Source organism: Cygnus olor, chromosome 3 (assembly GCF_009769625.2).
Source record: "Cygnus olor isolate bCygOlo1 chromosome 3, bCygOlo1.pri.v2, whole genome shotgun sequence".
Taxonomy (NCBI): domain Eukaryota; kingdom Metazoa; phylum Chordata; class Aves; order Anseriformes; family Anatidae; genus Cygnus; species Cygnus olor.
Window position 1 is genome coordinate 87,328,378 of NC_049171.1, and position 14,227 is coordinate 87,342,604.

The window sequence follows — 14,227 nt, forward strand, 5'->3', positions numbered from 1 at the left end:
GGCTATTTTGCATCACTCTGAGACTCTACTCGGTGCAAACCCACAAAACCTGAGAACTTCCATGTGCATGGTCTTGGTGGTAATCTTACTACTAAGGACTGCAGCATTAAAATAATGTGCGTTGTACCACAGTTTAAAATGGTTAAAAAATTAAATACAGAAAAAATAAAATAAAATCCGAAGGCACTCCCTTGCTCTATCATCAAAATCCTTAGCCTTCGAAACAAAGGACTTAGGGTTAGGAAACTGGATGTAGTCTGTACCCTATGATTAAGAGTTGCAGTAGTGGAATAGAAATAAATGTAGCTGAGAACAGGACATGTAGCGTGGTAAGTCAAACAGGTAATACTGCACACAGATTCTAAATATTCAAAGAGAGATGTTCCTGGTGAAGATCCTGCTTAGCAGTATTGCAGGTGTTTGCTTAATATTTGGGGACATGTCAGCTTAATCACAGCATGGGAGGTGAGCTTCAGTAAATGCCTATTAAGTCTTTCTATTCTACCTTACTGCACCTATTTGCCTTCAACCAAGACACACAGAATCATCTAGGTTGGAAGAGACCTCCATGACACACATCCAGAGATGTTGCTTTTACATTTGCAGAATAGGGTTGTAAGTGTGTAAACACCTTGATATTTGGCTCAAGATAATCATCCTAACCTTCCTGTCCAAAAATGTCATTGACACTTGCAGTTTGTTGCATTTGAACATATGATCTCACTATAACTGTATGCCTTTGGTGTTCCTCTTCCTCAGCATCCTGTGATTTTCCCTTCAAGAAAGGGAAATTTGAAATGCAAATGGCAATTTTAAGTAGTGGCAAGACCCTTTGCAAAACCTTCTCACAGCTTGAGAAAGGTCCTTTTACAAAACCGTATGTGCTGTCTGGCAGGAGTAGATGATGATCTAATTCCTGTCACTGAACCAAAGCAAAGACCTGACTGGAGCTGTTCAGGAATTTTAGGACAAAATGTAATGTCACTGGAAAATGCTGACCTGTCAAAGACAACATATTCTTTGGAAATAGTTTGGTTCCAGCTAACTTTTCTCAAATCACAGTCATATTACCTTTAAAAACTTGCCTGGTTTTCTGATGATTCATGTAGAGATCTGCTCAGGAGTTTGTGTTCCTAAGGTCCGAAGCTCTGGCCAGCTCTGGCAAAGGTTAAGATAAGTTGGGCTGGGGGGAGCTGAAGCCCCAAAGTTTACAGTTTCTGAACAGAAAGGTGGTTTGCAGAAGAGGACACTTAAGAAAATAGTCAGAAGAAATCCCTCTAGTTGGTTGTTGTTTGCTTCCCAGCCCCACTTCTGGGCTACAGCAGCTGACGAGAGCTTCTGCAGACAGTGAGGAAGGTCCATTGCTCGGCCCTCCTGACAGGAGCTAGACCAGAGCAGCGGCAACTCAGCACCTTAGGCTCCATCCTGGCAGCAATAGGGCATTGCTTCTCTTGTTCCCATCCCTGCTGGGAAAGGGGAAGGAGCAAACGGCACCTGGCTCTGCCCAGTGTCAGGATGGAGGACGAGGGTGCTGCTATGGAAGCTGTGGGAGGAGAGAAGCAGCACCTCAGAGAGCAGCTCTTCATAAATCTTGCTCCCACCCATATAGACCTGATTCAGGGCTTGAGAGATCAAATTCGTCTGTGGACAGGGGATGACTATTGGCGGGTTGGTGGCGGCCCCACGCACGTTCGCCCCGTGTTTACAGAACACGCAGAGCACCGACGCCTGCTGTTCAGGCGGTCCCCAGGACTTGAAGTGTCCTTCTCCTTAACCCCCGGCCTGTAACACAGCTTGTGGCAGCACGGACAGCTTCAGGCTCTCGTGTTCAAGCAGGGGCTCTCAAGACTTCCAGTCTCCCTGCGGCGGGACTGGGTGCCAAAAGTAGACGCTGCAGTTTTTCGGCTGCCAGCTCTGGGGTCAGGAGCCGGGGGTGTCTGAGTGCTCTGGGCCGCTGCCAGGGTGCTGCGCACAGTGCCAGCCCTCAGGGCCACGGCCATGCTGGGGAGTCCTCAAGAGGCAAGTCAGCTTCGTTGTCCTTCTGGAAAAAATAATAACAAAGCAAGACAACCAGAGAAATCCAGGGGGGTGACACTAGCTGAAGTTGCCATTCCAAATCAGGGGGAGATCTTTCATGTTTCAGAGTGTAAAAAGCTAAGTTTTAGGCAAGTCTAGCCACAATCTCAAGGCCTCAGTCTATGCAACTACTGAGGCATCTACAGACTCACTGAAGCAGAGCTAACCAGATACTCGTTCTGTCCCTTCACCAGGGAATGTTTCTAACACATGTTCGGTCTTCAAAAGGCAAAGCGTGTATAGCTCACAGTAAGCCAGTCACTTAATCCTTCAGGACACTGACCTTCCTACCTCTCTTGCTGTGAGCAATCAATCAGAATATTGCAGCCGATACCTGTAGCTGCCTGCAACTATTATTAATGCTTCAGATAACTAGATGTATCGCACATCCTAAACAAAATGGCACTCCACCAGCACTTCCCTTGCTCTGTGGCAACCATAGAAGCAGGACAAAAGATACCTCATACCTTCAGTAGAACCTGCTAGTCTTCACACTTCTTGCTCATGCTGGTGTTATGTCCATAGATGCTAGGAGCTTGTCAGCATATTTTCTTTTGAGCCTTGCATGCTGCATATATGGCAGAATCACTTGAGAAAGACTGTGAGAGGCCACCCACATGCTTGGACCTTCCTGTGAGGACTTCAGAGGATCCCGGCACGTAGGTTCCTGCTTCCTGTGATGGCTGCGCTTCTTTCTGCCTCCACTTTACCCACTGTCGGCCTCACAACAGCTCCTCAGCCTTGGCTCTGCACCACTCCACTCCTCACTGGGCCGGTGCTGTCCCAAGGGACCAGAAGTTAGCTTTGCAGGGCATTTTAAGCCTCGGTGACAAACTACACTTTGTGTTGTGAAAGCTGAAGAGTTTGTGAAGTATTTGGAGGGTCATAATATGCACAGTGGTCTCTAAAGCCTAAAAGTTATCCTGGCCCTTGCTGCCTCAGTCAGAGTGAAAGCTGTTGGTGAAAGAGAGGGTTAGAAACCACAGTTTTGAGCTGTTGTGGGCATCAAGCAATCTTTCAAAACTGTTCACTCAGGAAAGATCTGCCTTCTGTAGCACACATTGTTTACAGGCTGAATTCCATCCTGCAGTTGATATTTATAGCTACTATGAATCTTTTAAAGGAGAAGGGCCTCTAATTGCCATAAGGTATGAGGTTTTAACAATATAATACTTACAGAGGTTGGATAAGAGGTAAGATGTATGGTAGCCTTTTTTCTTCCTTTTTTTTTCCTTTTCTTTTTGTAGCCAACACATTGCAAACAAAGAAATATAAAACAACCTGCACCCTTGCTGGTTCCAGCAACCACAAGAAAAACTGCATACAAAGTAAATTAAGGCATATCTCTTTGTCCTAGGGCAACCTAGTTGGCTGTCTGGTTTTTTGATTATTGGCTGTTCAGTATACAAGACTTCTTATTTTAATAGTTTCATATACATGGGAGAATAAGCAACCTGACAGTTCCATTAAAAGACAATAATTACATGCATTATAAGAAATTGAGATGCATTTGTTTCCTTAATAAAGCAACCCCAATCTAGCTGCATTTGTGGAGAGACAGTGCCTCCCAGTGGTAGTTAAGAAATATAACAGGCTGACCCATACTTTATTTGGCGTACTGGATCAGGTGATTGTTAACTGGCTCATACTCACACCAGGATCAAAAAAATTCCCACGCATGTTGTGCACTGATGGTAATGTGAGTCTGTGTCCATCTCTATTTTATACATTTCATTGGAGCTCCTAAACCAAAATAAAACAGAAATATACAGCACCAGTCATGCTAAGCAAAGAACAGTAAAAAATGCCACAAACCTCCATCTTCTTAGCTTACATTTTGTACTTTCTTCTGGAAAATTCCTTTAAGAAAGTAAAACCCTACACCTCCTGATTTTTCCAGCTTCCCACACTACCCTGAAGTTAATGTAGTTTTCTCAGCACCCTCGCTAAATAAAATGCTATTGGCTTGAGTACAATTCAAATAATTCACTATTTTCTCATAGCACTTTTGCTAAAGTCTGTTGGGAAAACTATTTTATATTTAGGGCGGGAGATGAGATGTTTTAAAATCTTTTTCTTCTTCCATCTTTATTCTAGCTTTCTGGCTATTGAATCTGCTCTTACAGTTGAGAATGTGTGAACACCACTTCATATTTTCAAGTGCAAAGCTGTCTTTGCTCTACCTTTAAAGTGCAGATAGAAATTCTATTGTGATTTTTTTTTTCAGGAGCCAGATCAGGCTTCCAAATGGAAACTCAGTGCCAGGTTTAATTAAAAACAAATTGCTATTGCTTCATTTCAACATAAATGAAAAGTTTGCTACTTGAAATGAGATTAATGTTGAGGAGTGTTTCCTAATCTAGCAATAGTAAAGTCATTGATCATTTCTGTAGAGCAGCAGCTCAGTAATTCAATTCTTTCAAGGCAAAATTTTTGCTTAATCTTTACTGAAAATTTGCAGAGGTTATTCTTAAGCTCAGCAGAATGAGTACAATAGTTTAAGGGTGGTTCTGTGCCAGGCACAGACTATAACTGGTACACTGCAGAAGATGAGACAGTACATATCCAAGAGCCAGAGGAAGTGAAGAAGCGCTGAAGCCCAGGCTCTACTGAAGATCCAAGAAAAATTCGTGGTGACATCAGTGGAGCTTAACTGTAGGTAACTGCTTATAAGCATTGGTCCAGTTGAGTCATATTTTTGCAAATCTGCCAGTGAAAAATCCCTCAAGGCTGGGGAATACACGTGCCTATGAGTCTTCAAATATACTACAGTAGTCAAGGTTACAGATGGACTCTCTTTCCAAGCCATGGCTTTAATGAAATACTCGGCTTTGTCCTAAAGCCTCCTAGTCATCCTTACTTCCTTCCATGTAGTGCTGGAAAAGATTTGCTTCCTAACAGTCATGCATGTTCACTCTCATCTGCTAATGTGATGTTCAGAACAGAGGTTGTTTAGGCCTTCTCTAGGCTTATCTGTGAAATAAATTTGTAGATTCCCTTTTAAATCTTCCATTGTGGCTGTGGACAGGGCTGAGCTAAAGATGCTGGGGACAGCTAGAAAGATGACTCTGCAAAGTATCATAATTTTACTTACTTACAAAACTACAGCATATGGGATTTAGGGAAATTTTTAACTTCAGCTAAGTCACCTACAGAACAAATAGAAGGTAATGACTTACTCATGTTAGCACTAAAGTTTCTTTTCCTTTCTCACAGCGATTTTGGCAGAGAGGAAAACAGGAGGTACTGCAGACTGTGTCTTTTAGTGGAAATTAAGGTGCCACCCTCATTTCTCATTTTGCCATACTGAGTAACCAAGGCTGGGAGGACTTGCAGGGCCAAAAGCTGGAGTCTTACATTCAAGTACCTGACTGAAGGGTTTCTCTCTTTCTCTTTTCTCACAAATGAAAAGAAAGCAGAGCCTATTCTTGTAAAAGAGAAGAGAGAGATGTTGGTGATGATGTGATTATCACCTTCATAGAAGTTAAGCCTAGGAATGTGTTTCGTGTACCAGGACCATATGCCGTTAGGCATGGTTTAAGTACAGAACAAAATCTCCCTGCATCAAGGGCACCTGCCTTGCCCTCTTGCCCTCAGTGCATGAGCTTCTACTGGAGTTTTCCCTAAGAGCCTAATGCTACTAGCAGTGCTAAGCTAGATGCGCTCCACATTCCTGCGTTCAAACCTTCCATTGAAAGTGTTTGGGGGTAATTTTGAGTAGAGAACCTAAGGGATTGTGAGTAGAGCTCCTGAGACATTGATATGCTATGAAGCAGCGATAGGCCTAGAAGTAACTAGGTTTCTGCAAGCATCTCCAGATCAACGAGATTGCCCTCTGGACACTGGGATATTCATAGGCTTGAAAACAAATAACCTTTTCCTGTTTTCTCTGTTATATTTTTGTACTTTGGAGAACTTCTGAGGTTTTACGGTGACAAACCCAGTCTTGTTATTTGCTTCCTTTACGCAGGTGGCACAACTTGATCCAAATCTCAAGCTAATTTGTGAGGTCCCAATGTTGAAAGAATTTGAGCGGATGCAGCTCCCACAAAATAACTTGATTCTTATTTCCCAGTTCCGTAAGGAAGAGTCACAGAGGAAGAAAGGAAAAGGAATAGAAAGGAGTAAAGTTAAAGGAAAAAAGGAAAGCAAATACAGAAGAGTAAAGTTAAAGGCTTGCTTCCTGTATGTGGAGGAATCTCTACTGTTAGAAATAGGCCCGATCTTGTTTTCCTTCCACTGGAGCCCAGCACGTTTGCACACAAGAAAAGTAACACGATAAGGAAGTTAATGCTCTTCTTGCATGCTAGCTAGTTATTAGAGACTCACAGTAAGGAAGGTGATCAGAGAATACTTGTCACATGCCCAAACTACCCTAATTCAAGGAAACTGCCACCTCAGTGCATCATATGAGGCAGGTCAAGCCTCGGGTGAAGCAAGCTTTCTGTGTAAGAATTTTAATTAGCAATGAGCACAACAAAATACATAAGCTGCTGAAAGTTAACAAGTGCTACTGTTTGAGATTTATGCTCAAATCCATGCCGTGGACTTCCCTTTCCTCACCACCATAACGGATTAGCAGTATACTGGATAGTAATCTGCAAATATTACAATCATCCTTCTAATCTTATTAAAAAACTTGTAAGAAGCATTAAGGACACATTTATACCACTTGTGGGAAACCGTCCAAATACAACGAACCAAAAGCTGCTTATCTACAAGCAAAAACAGCATTATATGACTGAAGGGGGCCAAGTTAATCAGAACTATCAAGGGACTAATTCAGGTCCAGAGGGCTGGGAAGGCAGATTAAATGATCGTTCGTAAATCATTGAAAGCATACACTATACAGTATTGTAACAACAAACAATGATCTTCTGTAGGGTGCAGTTTCCTGCTTTCTATATATCTATGTTTTGACATTTTAAGTATCTCATCAGCATCGTTTTATCCCCAAGTTGTGAATGTGTAGCAATAGCATTATAGCTCAGCTTGTTAATCATCAGACCTTTAGGAAGGAAAGGGATCGACTGTAAAAACAAACCTAAAATTGGTCATGTTTACAGCCACTGCTACTGTGCTTAATACAAGCACGTACAAAATGGAATATGATCCAAGATATTGTGGACAAAAACTGGGGAGAGCAACTGAGGGACTGTGAAAAATCAGCTTTATATACACCTTAGGCTCCTTTGCTTTATAGCAAAGTAGGGAGGGCACTGCTGGTTAATTTTTGCTTTTAAAATGTTGTGTGGAAGTACTACATGTGCTGTTTTAGTAAGGAAATCAGCACACTAATATGAAGGCTTATCCACTGACTCCAGTATGTTTGGCATAACTGGAATTTTATCTTTCTTTACCTTTCTTCTAGTAGGATTGAGACTATCCACAGGCTCTGATTACTTTTGATTCCTCTTCCAAAGGTTCGGTTACCCATTTTTGAAAGTGGTTAAACCTTTTCTCTTTGGCTGCTTGCTTTTTGTCCCCTGTAACTAAAATAAACTTGTCTGCTACATAACAAAAGTAAAGGATTCTTCCAGGGACTACAGTTAATGACACTTATTCCCGATCTCAAGACATGAAACAAGTTCCAGTTCTCCGTACAACATAATCTTCCATGTTTCTAGTGCCTGATTTTCCATTGCTCTATACTGTATGTATTTATTTACATCAACATATAGTGAGGGCAAAAGGCTGCCATTGCAAAGTGCTCTCTCTTTGGCACTCCAGGATAAAAGACAAAACAACACACTGGGGAGAAGAGGAGTAGTCCTTTAATTACAATAATTAAATTATGCATATTTTTGTTTGCTTGTTTCATAGAAAACAAAAGAGTCTTTAGACTGCAAGAATAAAGCTGAATAGCATGAGGGTCTAAAACAAGTCAGTGAAGACAGCAGTTCAGTTACATAGCACTGTCAAATCAGACTTGTACAGATTTATCCTGAACCCTATGAGCAATATCACTTGTTCATTTTCGTGACTTCATGGACTTGTTTTTTCCTTCTCTTCTCCCTTCCTTTTCTCCACTGAAAAACTCTACATATCCCAGTTATAGCTCTAGGAACGTGATTGCCTCAGTGCTGAGCACAGCTCTTTGGTTTTCAGCATAGCATCAGACATGAGCCCTTATCTGGCTCTCTCCAGGCCTTAACCGAATCTGCCTCCTCTGTGGCTCAGGTTTCCAGCTTGGTCCTCTTATTTCAAGATGCCAACTGCCAATAAAATGCCACAAGCTCTTGAAGTATAAAGTAAATATTGTCTTGGTCATTCCCATTTCTCAGCATCTTGTCCTGGTTTGCTCTGAGCTTCTCCTTAAGGTCTCTTAATTGTAATCATCCTCAAAAAAGGATCACAGCAATCCTTCATTCAAGCTTCAGGACTGATTTTTTTCCACCAACTATTTGCTTTCCTATTTTGTTTGTTTACAGAACTATGCATTAATCTTTCTCTTTTCTATAAACTTTACAATTAGAATTTGTGTAAAAGTTTTATACAAACTTTCCTTGCTGCATTTTATTCCTGCTAACTGAAACTCATTGTGAACCAAAGTGTTTCCAGTTTTATCCTTGTATGCTTGTGCTCAGTTTTCACTTTTGTCTTCTCTTACACACATATGTTTTGATTTTCAAAATGCACATATTCCGTTTTAAAGTTACTATTAATATTCTTCCCTAGAATTTCCACAGCATCTCTTGAGATACAATAACTGGCTAGTTGGATTTCTTCAAGTTCACTTAGTTCACCAGAGACTGATCTTACACGTAGGTTATTCCATCCCCTACAGCTGTCAAATGACTCATGTATAATAAACATAGCTTTCTCAAATTTCTGATACCTTCAGCTATGAAAGACAAAAAAAATTAAAAAATAAAAATAAAAAAGGTCACATTGCTAGGTGAACTATTCTGATATGTTTATAATGTTTTGATCACAGCAAATGGATAGACAAGATTAGACGTTTACTGCCTATTCCAGTGCATCTATTTACATTTTAGTGCCATCAAATATACAGTGGATTTCTTCTGCAGAAAATGATAAAAGCTGTCTCTTGCTCAGCTACTGGATCATGTAATTAATATAAACTGCACCTCAGCCCAGAGAAGGTAAGTCATAGAAGATCAAACGTGATCTTCCTGTGGAACAAATCAAGAAGAAGCATTCTGTTACCAAGAAGCATATATCAAGAAGCATTCTGTTACATCAAAGAGAGCACTGGTAGACATATGAATTGCCATCTCCATTTCAGTTGCTGGGCTGTGTGGCCCTGGCAAGTATTATTCAAACTTTTCAGCCTTGGTATCCAGTGACTGCGTGTGCAGAAAGTTAACAGTAGGTCAGGGAAATGAGCGGTATCACCTTTGCAACCTCCTGACTTGTGCTTCATGCAGATTAGCCAGTCCGGGGATTGGTATGTCAGATCTCCGACTACAGTGTGCATTACTAACTTGAAAGGAGCACTCCAATACATCATGAAAACCAGCATACAGAAGATATCAAAACCTCAATGCAAATGTGTAAGAAATGATTTCTCTAAACTGTATGATAGGATTTCTAAGTCTTAGTAGTGTACAAACTTCAGACCAACTTGTTAAAACATTCAGATTCTCAGCATTATATGCTTGATTATGGTGTGAAATAGCAGAAAGGAAATTACCTGATTTTTTTTCATCACCCTCATCCATACTTACGTTGTCAAGTACAAGTCCTTCAGCATAAACAAGGTTTTTTATTCCATCGATAAGTTCACTTACCAAAAAAGCATAGATTTATACAGCATGTTAATTTAACACATTAAAAAAATCATTTGTAGAATGAGATACACTTCAGCGACCTTAGATTGTTGTGAAAAGTAAATAACAGTTTTGCATGAAAATATGACTGTTGGAGACAACCAACCAACCAGCCAAGGTAAATGGACCCTTCATCTGAATAAGTATAGCTGTTGTTATATTCTTAAACTGTTCTCCCTAACAGTTTTGGCATATGGGTGTGTATGCAGGAAAGAGAATTCTAATTTAATGAGGTTCCAAAATAATCTTGAGATAGATTCTATTCTATCATTCAATTCTGTCATATAATGGAAGAAAAAATCAGGTTAGGACTTCTGAGGTCATCTAGTTCAATTTCCTGCTCAAAGCAGGGCAGATTTTGAAGTTAGATGAGGTTGCTCAGAGCCTGGCTGGGTTTTGAAAATCTCTGAAGACAGTGATGAAATGACCTCTCCAGACCCTCTTCCAAAGTTTGACCACCCTCCCGGTACAATAAATAAATAAATAAATAAATGTCCAACTGGAACTTCCCTTGTTCTTGCAATTGTTGACTCTTTTTCTTTAGTTGTGCATTTCTGAGAAAATCCATGTTTTCTGTAACAACCATAAGGTAATGGAAGACTGCAATTAGTTTCCCTGTTAGCCTTCTCTTCTGCAGGCTAACCGTGCCCAGTACTTCTAGCCTTTCCTTGCATATTAGGTGTTCCAGCTCCCTGACCATTGTAGCGGCATTTCATTGGACTTTAACCAGATTGTGAATATCCTTTTTATATGGGGCAGCCTGAAACCACACATAACACTCCAGCTGTGGCCCAATGAGTGCAGAATAGAAGGGAATAACCACTTCCCACAATACGTTATTGCTAACGCAGCCTACTGTTGGCTTAGTCTTTCCCAGTGCAGGAGTGCTTTGCTGACTCACAATCACCTGTCTGTGAAATTTAATATCATCAGTACTTCTGTTTCTCAAGAGAAGACACATTCACAAAGAACTTGAATGTTGAAAAGCTCAGAGCACAATGCAGCGGCAGATGACCCAATCCTCCATTAATGCCTTGCTCTAACAGTAGTGCTGAAGAATACTGGTTTGTGGGATTCACAGCACAAGAAAATGCATGTCCCTTGTTCTTATTGCAGAATCCTTCACTTCTGGTATGTCTGGAGCTTACTATACTGTAGTTACTACATTCCTCTTTATTGTAATTTTAATATGAAACAAAGATTCAGGCTAGAAGCATTTAATTAGTTATTGGAATGACTTATCCAAAGATACAGCAGATTTTCTGTCTTACAAAGTGTTAGCATCAACTCTAAACATCTTTCAAAAAGATGCTTACCCAGAAATTATGATTGGGATATAGGAAGCAATGAGGGCAAATTCCCATCCAGTGTTACAGGTCTAGATTAGGCTATGTTAGCACAACACTCTCTAGCTGGTTGCCAAAAATAAGTATGTCTGTTGTGAAAACTAAGTTGAAGAGATGCTATTCTGTATTCCATTGCACTTATAAAATTTAGCTAGCTTATATGTCTAGTTGTCAGCTTTGTCGTTGTGATCTGTTGCTCATCTTCCACAGTAAGAGGTGTAGTATCCACAGCAAGATCATTTATCCACACTGGCTTCCTGTTAAATTAAAAAGACTTTCAATGAGCAGCAAATTATTCTTATGCTCATCAAAAACTGACTCCGTATTATCTGTAGGTTTCTTTGCAAGTTTCCAATTACTTAATATCCTGTTTGCTTAAAGAGTATGTTGTACAATACCTTTCTGTTGCCAGAAATATGTGGACATAAAACAGTGTTCTGTGACCTAAAGCAAGTTCCAACACATAACTAGTTGAAATTTTAGGTTACAGCAGTTCTCAAAAGCCTGGATTAACGGTGAAGTTAGTAAATCTTTCCACTACCCGTAGAAACGAGTGCATGTAAGAGGCATTTACATCCTTCCCTCTGTAAAGGCTCCCGGAGGGACGATGACTGTAATTGAGCAGGGCAGGGTGTGCTGCAGCCCGTGCTCACTGCATAGCCAGGCAGGCCCAGGCAGAGGCCCGCAGCCCTGGATACAAACACAAAAGCCATTTCAAAGTGATTGATTTGTGCTGTTAGCATAAAGATTGGCCTAAACTGGTATTGCTCGAAGATGTTACGAGCAAGAACTGCCTGGCAGCTCAGCCTGCTCCCGCTGCCACAGCAGCCGGCTCCAGGCTTCCCCCAGAAATTAGAGCAACACCCGTGCCTGACTTTGTCACACATTAAATATTACAAAATGTTCTAGTAAATTCGCACCCCACTCGATACCATACTTCTAAAACTAAAATTAAACAGGAGCCCTTCCTAAAACAACCCTGTGTGGACAGACAGTGTCTGGGGAGCAGCCGTTACATGTGAGGAGCTCCAACGGCCCAAGCAGCGCAGCGGGCAAGTGGCAGCCATTTGAGATGGCTCCGTGTTTTTCCACGCAGTCTGGGCCCTCACGGTACAGGAAAAGGCCTGAAAAGGTCCGAAACCTAGCCACAGCATCCGGGCGCAGCCAGGCACCTAAAAATCCTGATTTCTGTTGTTTTGTTGTTGTTGTTGTTGTTGTTTTTCCTCAACGCTCGGGCCGGGTCTCCCTGACAAAAGCGGGACGGGCGCGCCCCCCGCTGGCCGCCGGGCCGGGGGAGGCCGAAAGCTGCGCGTTTGGGCAAACGCTGAGGAAAAGCAGCTCGGATCGAGGGGGTTTGTCTGTCTTCTCCCTTACATGCCAGGAGGGAGGAGTACTGTGTGGCTCGAAAACCTGCCCGCAGTCCTGACTTTTGTTAAGCAGGGGCAGAACGGCTTCCCGCTGCCTCCGCCAGTGCGTCCTTTGTGGGAAACTGCAGCTGGATCTTAGCTGGCTAAAAAGGTCCTAGGAAAAAAAAGAATTCTTCTTGTATTATCAATGCCATGTCTGAAACGAAGATAGTAAATGACAGCAAATGTCTTTATAAATAGACTATCAAAACCAGCTAAATAGAACTACTTATGTGCCCTAGTTCATGTAGAGATAGATCACAGCCAGGCTCACAGACAATGAGAAAATATGGAAAGTATTTCCAAATAGCAAACAAGATCTCTTCTTCATCAGGCATCCTGAGCGAGGTTACAAAATTGTCTTCTATGTCACACCAGCCTGCACATATTTCAGTTGTGTACAGAAAATCATACAGCACACGCACAGCATTGAGCCTGCTGCGTGACGGTGAAAATAGGAGAGAAAGAAGTAGTCACTTATCATGCAGTCCGATTTGTCACTCCTATTTGGTGTAACTTCTAATAAAATGTGAGATTGTGGTGTGACTCATCTCGTCACACAATATTCTGTCATTAATTATCATTGTTCCAAGTGTCATCAACACTGATCTAGTTTGAGACTTCATCTTTTTCTCCCCCTCTGCCATCCCTTGCAGTGCCCTGATAGCTACTCCTTATGTTTAGCAAGAGGTACGTTACTTTTGTCCCACACACCCCTTAAGTCTTGTTCTAGTAGTGCAACATTACTGCTCTTATTAGGAGACAGGTACAAAACCCCTTAAATGCTTTGAGACCCAACATCAACAAATAAGAATTACAATGAAGCAAAGTAAAGTTTTGCCTTAAGCACAAACCCCTCTTTGACATGGTACTCTTTGTTGTCGTGGCTTTATGTTAGTCAATAACATAAAAACAAAGGAGCCTAAATTTGTCCACTGACAGATGTGTCTGGCATGCTGTGAAGGGCACAGTTTCCAGAAGCATCAGAGATATCCCAGCAACAGCAGGGAACAGCACAAGCACAATTGTGTAGGCAAATATAAGTGTAGCTATAAAGAGGGAGACACATCAGAAATTGAAAGGAAGCCTATTACAAAGGTCTTGTAACAAACAAGTTCCACATAATAGTCAAGACGATGAGTTACTCTTGCCAGATGTCTTGATCGCTCAACTATTTAAAAGGGGAATCAAAATGCACAAAAAGCTGTAGGGCCATTTTGTATTATTAAGGTTTCAGTTAAAGGTTTTCAATTAAAAATAGGTTCCATACATTTTATATGTGATTTTTTTTTTCCTATTGCTGCAAGGAAACTGATAATCACTGTAATATGTCCAAAGAGAACCCGAACACAAATTATGTTTCATATAAACCCAAACTTCAATTATCTTTGGATATGGGAAAAAAAGAAGTTTCCGGTCATGCTCTCTCTGTAAAAACCAGATAAGCTTTTACTTGTTCAAAATTACTTGAGATGGAACTCGCAGTGATTTTCTGTAATGGGATATGTATGGGAAAGGATGTTCCTTTTGCAAATCAAACCACTTCTCTAGAGCAATTTATCTTCTTTTAACTTTTTTGGTTCCAAATATATCAATATTTACAAAA